Below are 10,558 nucleotides of genomic sequence, written 5' to 3' on the forward strand. Positions count from 1 at the left end.
CTCTCACATTGAGAGGTTGCAATCTATGAGTGGTATGAGTTGGAAGTGTTAATAGGTCGATGTTCAAAATGTTATCCCCCTCAATTATTTGCATAGAAATTTGGCTTCCATGGCCATATAAAAGTAGTAGGTGTCCATTTCGCACATTTTGGCTCTGTCTCTTGGAAATGACTTGCATGCCACAATTCCTTCCTTCCTGTTGTTATCACTCAGAAATTTTCCCCAGAAGCTATCAGAAGAAGGAAAATACCGTGGTAACCAAAAACCAATCTTTCAAGTATAGGCTCTAGCCAACCTATGACTAAGAGAGGGCTCTTTCTATATGTTTTAGCTTTGTTTGTTGAGATTTTAGGCTAGTTCTTAAAGTTCAAGGGGTTTTGGATTTGTATTGGAAGTTGGATGGTGGAATCCTTAAACAGATGGATATAATGATGTCTCTGGCTATTGGGCTATGGAGTCAAAGAAGGGCAGCAGAACTAGGATTAAATCATTAAAGGGAGTGTTCAATGGGCAAGCTAGCAGAGTGAAGCACAGGTTTTAGGTCGAATGGGTGAAATGATCTTAACCAGGGTGAGAGAGCACTTAAGAATTCTCAAACTGGGATTAAAAGGAGGAATAGAGGGTAATCATGAGCAAAGGGAAATTAAGAATCCTTTACTATAGATCAAAGGGAAACTACCTGAACTAAGGAGCAATCAAGAATTTCTTAACTTAGATAATTAGCAAAAAACATTAAAATGCATAATAGTTAAAACAAAGTGCAATGAAGAAAGTTTTGAGATATCATTTCATATTACAGTATTCATATTTCAGATACATTTAAGAGTGAAAAACTTATAAAGAAATTAACATCGCAAGAGAAAATAATTGTTGTTCTTCACACTACACATGAATCCAATGAAATGTCTTTTCTTTATTCATTAATCCAGCTTGCTGGTCCAAACAATGATACAGTAGCTTACAGTCTTCGATCAAAAAATCTATAGAAATGTCTAAGAATCCACCCTACATTCTTCGATTTGTGAAGTATTTATCCAAAAAATTATTACAAAATATCTCAAACTGATTTGAGGTTAAATTTAGGAAATACAAATATTTTCTTGCAAGAAGATAGAGACATATAATGAACTGTTTCATGATGTCCCTTTTTATTTGGTACTGATGGCTGTTATGGCTGGATTTGTCGCCCTTTATGTTGGCTTGCAGTTGTGGATTTTCACGCTGGAGTCTTCTTTACTTTCATCTTTCAACTGATACTCTTTGACCCTCCTACCCTATTTTCATCTGTTTACCTGGCTGCCTTCATTTTTACTGTGTGGTAACTTTTAGCTGTAAATTTATCACAGTAAATCACTCATAGTCTCCCACCATTCTGCATCTGGTAGTTTTACATTCATCATCCTCCTTGAGATCTCATCAGCGTCAGTATACTTGGAAAAATTGGGATTGGTGAGGAATAAATGTTTGACCTCATGTTCCAGGAAAAACAAGTTTTCAAATGTGTCATATAATACTTTGCCTATTGGCAGGGCTTTTATGGATGAAGAACTGGCTTGTTTCCTAGCCAATTTTCTGAGTCTATCACCATAGTCCAATTGTTTCATGAGTTTGTCATTGATCACCATAGGACTGGGCAGACCTTTCTCCCTTAAAATCTAGAATTTAGCCATGAACCTATCAATGGATACTTGCATATTGTGGAACTTTTCTTCCAAATTAAGCATAAGGTTCCTTTTGGAGAGGACCTTCCTTATCTATAAAATGGTCGCAGTCCTATATTCTATATTTAGCTCATGGAGCTCATATCTATTCTTGCTGTTGAGGAAGTGGATGAGTCTATTTGCATCCTATAGCTTATCTCCCAACTCTTCCTTCACTTTCTGGATAGATTTTGTAGCTATCTTTACTAACTCTGTTTGTTCAAAAATAACTTGGATTGATGGCCAAATATCATTGACAGAGTCAATGATATTGGCCCACAACATTTCCTTGGTTTTTCCAAGTGGTTTCTCCAGTGTTAAATTTTTCTCTAGGATTTTGATTCTCTCACCCATTCTTTGGGCCTTTTGTGCTTCTTCTTTTTGCTTGAGTTGGGCAAGTTTGCAGTCAGTTTCCAAACTTGCCACCTTTTCCTTTAGTCTTTTCATCTCTGTAGCCTGGATAGACATCTCTTCCATGGATTTGACTAGCTCTGCTACTTTCTCTCCTGATGCACCCACTATTGATGTAGATTATGTTGTTGTTGGCAAGGCTATTGCAAGTGGAGTTGTAGGTGCCAAAGATGCTGCTAGTGTGGATGGCACTGCTATGGAGATTGTAGGGATAACATTTGTTGAAGAAGTGGCCACATCTGCTTGTTTTAATTGGATCAAAGCATGCAATTCCTTTTTAGTCTCTTTTAGTTTATCATTCAATTTTAAGACCAAGTACATCAATTCCTCATGTCTGGTTTGATTCTCTATGAGTTCTAGAGTTTGAGGATGATGCAGCTGGGGTATTTTCGATTGCCTCATAAGTGCAGCAATATCATCATTTTTCTTCTTAATAAGCTATTTTGTAGCTTTTATATCCTTGGGATCATGTCCCAATTCAATCATTAAGTCCTCTAAGGACTTGATCATGGTATCCTTGGCCTGTGAGGAGGCCTTCTCTAACTGGAATTATGCTAAGATGTTGTTCAAAGAGTTCTGTAGCTGATGGGCAGCTATGGCTTTACCTGTCAGGGTGGAGTATATCATCTCTCCAGCATGTTTGTGTAGTTCAATCCAGTCTATGGGATGAATATCCCTTGGCAACAATTCAAAATCTACTCTTTTGAAATTTGATGCTATATTTGGCTGTTGAGCTGTGGGTTTAACAAAAGTCATCTGTAGCTTTCCCTCTTTAATGTCAAAGTATGACATTAGCTTTGTTTGATTGGTTGGAGTTAGCTTTAGGTACTGAGCATATGTTTGGGCCTTAAGCCTCTCATTTCTAGCTTTGATTTCTTTGTATCTTTCCTTGATATCTTGGTCTTTGTCAGCAAGAATTTGAAAGGAAGACACTTCAACACTGAGTTGCCTTTCCAACATCTGAGTTTGTGATGTGGAAGGCTCTTGCATGCCTCCAGATGGAGTGGTATGCCTACTTATTTCTGCTTCTATATTTGTGACCTCAGCTGAGTCTTAAGTATATTCCTGCTCAGAGGCTGGATTTAGCCTTTGCCTCTTGTTTGATTCCTAATGCAAATTGGAGGTGGCCATTCCTGAAGTGAAAGCCCCTTCTCTGTTTCTTTTTGGGATCTTCTTCTCATTCTAAGGAGTCTGTCTGACTGGAGGGGTACTCATGGTTCTTTCTGGTTCTTTTGGTACCTACAGAAAAGAGTTGTCATCAGGCAGCTTTTCTAAATCAATTAGAACATTCTCTACGTCTACTCAGATGTTGTCTTGGTCTACTAGGGTACCTTCCACCCATTCTGTTTGATTTGCATATGCTTCTATTTTAGGTATGGGATGGTGAATGAAAGGTCCTAGCTTGACCTTTTGTCTCTTCTTTTTGATGAATTCCAAAGGGTCATATCTTCAAACAAAACTCCTTTGGAACTTCATTCTCTGTAATATCAAATATGCTTCTTTTCCAGCCTCCCTAGAGTTGCATATGAAGGGGCCTAGTTGGTCTTTTATCTTGAAATAAGCCTTCTTCTTAGCATTGACGAAGTTGACTTCATCTGCATTGATGATTTGTCTATATTATTCTAGGGAAAACAACCTCATGGGGAGGTATCTTGGCAACTTATATGGTGCAAGAATGCAACCATATAACCTGATTTCTGTATGGTTATGGTAAAGGTACCAGTCACCCACTTTGGTCTATTTAGACAATTGAAGGACTCTCTTTATTTCTAGGATGATTCTAGGGGGAGGGCTTCCAGTCAACATTATCATAACTAGGTGTACAAATAAATCAATAAAATCATAATAAGAGTATGGATACTGAGATTGGTGGATCAATGGGGTCCAAAAAATGACTGACCTGGGCTAACCTTTGGTGTCTAGCTTCTGAAGGGTGAACGAGAACTTATCAGGTTGGTAATATAAGAACATATGGTATAAAACTGAAGAATACTTGAAAACTCTTTCATTCTTCATTTTAAGGAATTTTTCATGCATCCTATTAGTTATAAATTGGAATAGTCATAAATGATAGCAGGAGGTTGTCCTGGAGTGTAGATGAAAATGAAGGCAAGGATTAACTCATCAATGTATTCACTAGTGGTGTACCCCAAAATACAAGATATCATGGCTACAATATTTTGGCCCCATGGGGAAAAAATAGCAACTACATATGGGAGGGAGTCCTTAAGGATGTGTTTCTCTTCTCTAATGAAGGTTTGGAATAGTTGGGACAATTTTGCAGAGCTAAGTTTAGGATAGAGGTCCAACAAGTCTCCAATTGAGAGTGGGGTTAGGTTTGGCCCTGGTTGGAGCTGCAACATTTCATTAATAGACTCAGCAGTGATGGTGAAAAGGACCTTCTGGTCATGAGACATGATAGTTCTGTGACTGGGGACGTAGCAAGCATAGCACACATGAACAATCTCAATAAAAATGTGGACTTGGGGGAACTGGTACTTGGGAAAATTTGACTCCCAAAGGCAAATTTCATCTTCATGGTTCAGGAACTTGTCCCTACTTTGGCAATGTACTTTGAGTGGAGACTCTTGGGTAGAGGTATCTTTTATTTGGAAATCTTTATCAGCTAAAGGAAGGTGGTCCAGGTCTAAGTAAGGTGTGGAGATGGGCCTTACATCCATTGCAATTGGGGCAGCCATACTCACTTCTTGTGGATTTGAGTGTGGGAGGTAATTTAAAGTTTTTAGGGCAAGAGAGATTTTGCAGAATGGTTATGGCTCAAAGTGTTAAAATGGAAGTAATTTTGATGTTTTTTACTCAATTAACAATGTTATGAGGGTGAATTGACTGTGAATTTGACAATGGAATTGGAACTCCACGATTAAATACCTGGAATTGGGCGGAATTGACTGTAAGAGGTGGTTGATGGTGGCTGCAGAGGTTTGTATGGTTCTGGTACGAGCTGATGAATGAGTTGGGCTGTCTTCAGCGTCTCTAGAGTAATGGCGGAGTTCAGTGAGCAATTTCGCTGTTTGCAGGGGTTGCAATGGCTTTCCTGAATTATTTATAACAATTGTGCGAAAAGAGTGAAAAGAGGGGTAAACGGGCTTTTATAGCAAAAACGATTTGTTTTTGGCACGTTCATTGATTGATGAACAGTGATGGATTTTGGTTGGAAGGGGGAAGTGGTTTGGGAGGTCCATCGCACCGATTTTGTGGTGCGGGCGGTGTTTGGGAGGGGTCGCCCAATTCCATTCATTGTTTGACACGTAGCGTCAGGGGTCAAGGAGAAACTGCCTTATTAAGTAGATAAAGGGCGGACTTCAGGTCGACCTGATATGCTTGTGGGGTGTTGGATGTGGAGGAGGGACGATCAACGGTGATTGGGAGATGGGAGTTGCGTGGGGGTGAATGATGGGATTTAATGGGGGGCTCGGGGATTTAATTGCGGTGGTTTCGGGATTAGTTTAAGGACTAATCCAGGTTTAGGGGATCGGGCCAGACTGTAATGAGGGATTAGGGACTGAGGGCAGGGTTTTAATGTTTTTTGTGGGATAAGGGGTAGTAACATAGTTTATAGATAAACTAAGGGGTGGGGTTAATTTATATGAGGGAGTTAAATATATACAAGAAAATGGGTTTTTTGGGATTTTTATATAATAAAGTCAAAAAGTTAATATGTGGTGAAATGAGTGGAAGGGGTGTCATACTTAGGTATATGAAATGTTATGCGTGTTCCATACCCTTAGTACTTTTAGGATAAATATATTTGGTGGGTTTTGTATAAAATATGTTTATAAAGGGGTTTTCCTAGGCAAAGAACTTAACTTTAGGAAAAGGGGTTTTGTGAGGGGGATGAATGAATTATAAGGGAATTTAACACCTTTCCTTCTTAAGTCATTAAGCCGAGGGTCCGGTCCCACCAAAAGTCAAAGAAACGCTCTGAGCCTCTTTGACTTAAAGAACTATAAGTATTAATATTTTTATTGTGAAAGGGAAGTTAGTGAGTAACACGAGGGTTAAAATGAATGAGGAGATGTTAAGTAAACCAAATTGTGAACCATTGCTTTTGTTTTGTTGACCACTTATGCATATTTAAATGATGCATTTGGAACAATGACGTAAGTTCTTTTTGTATCAAATGACATGATATTTCGGAAACCTTTCTACTACTTACCCACTTACTCACCCTACCATTTTTTTCTTCACTTTATTTGGGTGCATTTAGGCTAGCAAACCCTTATCAATCTTTTTCTTTTCTTTACAAAATAAACTATCTAATTCTAACCTTATATTATCCAAGGGCTCAAATTAAGTTGATGAGCTCCTTTTATTCACTCTACCTAAGGGCTGCAAACAATCATTTATTATGCATAAAAAGTAAATAGTAGTGGCATTTTGACTTGTACACTTTCATGGTCTCTTTTTGTCTTTTGGGGTTCATATATTTTCATTTTTTTTTAATTTTATTTTTTGACCTTTTTCATTCTTTTTGTCCTTTGATTATTATTTTAGGACATACCCTCTTTACATTTTTTAATTTCTTAATATGGAAAACATTTGCAGAAAGCAAAGGTATCTACAATATTACAAGGTTTAACCTTAGTCAATCAAAATTATGACTCATATTGGTATAGGAACCTAACAGTGGCTCCACTTGGGGATGGCATTTGCTGGTGAAATGTCAAGAAATTTGTAGATCAGTAGCCTTTGAATTACTGTTAATGTTACCTTGTAATGTTTCTCTCCATGTCTCTGCATTATTGATACTTATGAAAGTGAATCCTTAAAGCTTACGGCCTTCTCTTCAGGCTTCAACTTCAAAAATCACCATCCAATCTAGATTAAACCTTTTGAAGGAAAATGAAATATGTACAATGGGAAGTAAAAATCAGTAGTTAGGTTCAAAATAGTGTTTGAGCATTCGACCATTCACTAGTCCACCTTCTGCTTCTGTACCATCCATTTCTCTTAGGAAGAAAGCATTATTGCCTCTGAAAGCATAAATGACATATGGGCCTTTCCATAGGAAATCAAATTTCCCATGTTTACCTTTATCTTCCATCCTTGAATCCCATTTTAGGACTTTGTCACCAAGGTAGAAATCTTCAGCCTTGGTTCTCTTATCAAAAAACTTTTTAATCTTTTCCTACACAACCTGAGATCTGATGTATACCTCCTCCCTGGTTTGTTGAATATGAATTGTTTGGTTGATTCTTATTTGGATACTATTTGGTTCAACCTACAATTTTTGAAGCAACTTCATTACTGGTGTTCCCAAGGAGGATGGAAAAACAGCTTCCATCCCATAAACTAGTTGGTAGGGAGAGGTACCAATTGATTTCTTAGTGGTTAGTCTATCTGCCGATAAGGAGTTGACTAACTTTTTATTCCGTGTTTTCTTATTTTCCTCTAACAATTTTTTGATGATGTTCACTAGACTTTTGTTTGAGGATTCTTCTATTCCATTTCCTTGAGTATAATAGGTTGTGGAATGGCCCAGGGTTATATGATACTTGTTGTAGAAATCTATCATTCTTTTGGATTTAAAGGCTGCTGCATTATCAGTAATGAGCTTAGTTGGACATCCAAATCTTGATAGAATGTTGGTTTCAAGGAAGGTTATGATAACAGTGTCAGTGGCTGCCTCGAAGGGATGGCCTCTATTCATTTTGTGAAATAGTCTGTGGCAATGAGGATCCATTTATGTTGGGCAGAGGAAGGTGGGTGAATTTCACCAATGAAGTCTAAACCCCATTGTTGAAAAGGCATTTCAGCAGAGATTGGCTTGAGGGGTAAAGGTAGAAGCTTTTTCTTTCCCTCAAAAATTTGACATTTGTGACAGGAGGTCACATATTTCTTTACATCAGAAAACAAGGTAGGCCAGTAGAAACCAGCTCTAAGAATCTTATCAGCAGTGGTTTTCCAATAAAGGTGTCCTCCACAGTCACCTGCATGAAACTCTTGTAATACTTTGTCAGATTCATCTTTTAATAAGTAGTTAAGAAGAATACCTTCATGATTTCTCCAAAACAAAGCATTGTCTAATATACAAAATTTTAAGGATTTCATCTTTAAAAATCTGCTTTTGTTCTTAGATAATTCAGGAGCTTTTAAATTCAGTAAAACATAAATGATATTAGCATACCATGGTGATTCAATAAAGGCATGACTGATTAGTGGAGTCACCATCTCCTCTTCATTATCTATTTGTGCAATAAAGTTTATATCCAGGACCTGACAGTTTGATTCAGCCATGAGCTTGGCTAAACCTTGGCCCTTGATTAACTTAGATGGTTTGATTTCTATATCATATTCTAGAATAGTAGCAATCCATTTTCCCCTCTTTCCATCTGGTCCACCCTAAGTTAGGATGTCTTTGACTACTGAATTAGGGACATAGGCTACTATATGAGAATATAAAATGTATACCCTAAAATCCTTGATAGCCTTGACCAAAGCAAAGGCTTGTTTTCCATTATGTTATATTTTAAGGGGGCATCTCTTAGGGATTTGCTAAAGAAAGCAACAGGTTGTTCATAACCCTGGTCATTTTTCTGCACTAAAACTACAGCAATAGTGTGCTCAGAAGCAAAGGAAAATAAGATGAAATCTCTGTCAAATTTTGGATTAATCAAAACTGGTGTTTTAGTTAAGGCTAGTTTGATATCTTCAAAGGATTTCTTAGCCTTGACAATCCATTTTATGGTAAAATCTTTTTTCAACATATTGTTCAGCGATCTAATTAATTCTCCTAGATTAGAAATAAATATTCTAAGAAAGTTAATTTTCCCTAAGAAAGCTTGCAGTTCTCTAATGTTCCTGGGATGTTGTAACTGTAAGATGGCTTCTATTCTTGCAGGGTCTATTTGGATACCATCTTTTGAAATTATATGACCTAGTAACTTTCCTTCTTCTAACCCAAACAAAGACTTCTTGGGGTTTAAATAAATTCCATATTTCCTGCATTTAATAAAAACCTGCCTTAGATGATCCAAATGTTGACTATCAGATTTTGAAAACACAGTAATTTCATCTAGATATATCACAAGGAAATCATGAATTTCTTTGGAAAAGGCTATATCCATAGCCCTTTGGAAAGTGGCTCCTGCATTCATTAGTCCAAAAGGCATTTTCACATACATGAATGTGCCCCAAGGAGTAGTGAAGGCAGTCTTGGCTTGGTCATCAGGATGAACTAAGATCTGATTGTAACCAGAAAACCCATCCAATAATGAGATTCTGGTTGATCCAACTACCCTTTGCAAAATATGATCCATTTTGGGGAGAGGGTAATTGTCTTTAAGTGATACTTTGTTGAGGTTCCTAAGGTCCACACAGAGTCTGATCTCACTAGTTTTCTTCCTAGTTGGCACCAAGTTTGAAACCCAATTATAAAATCTGATTGGTGCAATTATCTTAGCATCATACATTCTCTGGATTTCCTTTTCAATTGAAGGTAATAGGATAGGATTAATCCTTCTAAGTTTTTGTCTGAAAGGTTTTTAATTTTCTTTTATAGGGATTGTGTGTTGTATGATGTTGGTGTCATAGGACTTGAGGTCCTCATAACTCCAAGCAAAGACATCCTGAAATTCTTTTAATAACTCAATGTATTTCACCTTTTCAGTTGGAGGTAGTGATTTCGAAAGTTTGATCAATTTTTTATTTTCATTAGTGCCTATATTACACTCCTCTATATCATATTTCAAAGGTTCCATTTTAGGCTTCCTAGGAACATCATTTGAATCAAACAAATCTTCCAAAGGGGTTAATCCCTTAGGTAAGAAATTGTCTTTGAGATTGATTACTTCAGTGTCTTCATTAATTATTTCATCAATATCGACTTGCTCTAGGTTTTCTACATCTGATTTTGTAAATTTAGTGGGATGAAATATATCTATCTCTTCACCTTCTATCTCATTTATTTCTATTTTGTTTTTAATGTTAGGATCTATTGATGTGTCAATATCTATATTTCTATTTACAAATTCTTCTTCTGAAATTAAAAAGTTGTTTATCTGCTTGTCATCAACAAATATTTGCCAGTTCTTCAAATTATCTAGAATTGCAGGTCTGTGCCTAACTTCAGCAGTGTACTGATGGTTAGGTTGAAAGAGTAACTTGCAAGTGCTAGCAAACATTACTAAACTATGAGCCTGCATATTATGTTTTCTAGGAATTATAGCATGCTTTGTTTCTAAGAAAGTGTTTAGTATTTCTACAACGGTTCCTCTATAACAACTTAACCTAGGGTCCTTTGTCATATATACAACATCAATTTGTTTTATAACTAGTTCAGAGTCTCCCATGACAGAGACTCTTTTGGCTCCTAGATTTCTAACTAATTTAAGACCTAAAATTAGTGCTTCATACTCGGCCATATTGTTAGTACATTTAAAATTTAGTCTGTATGCATGGCCTTCTGAGTGATTATTCTCCATATT

Source organism: Pinus tabuliformis, chromosome 9 (assembly GCF_031772625.1).
Source record: "Pinus tabuliformis cultivar Carrire ecotype Pingquan chromosome 9, CPIR1, whole genome shotgun sequence".
NCBI classification, from domain to species: Eukaryota; Viridiplantae; Streptophyta; class Pinopsida; order Pinales; family Pinaceae; genus Pinus; species Pinus tabuliformis.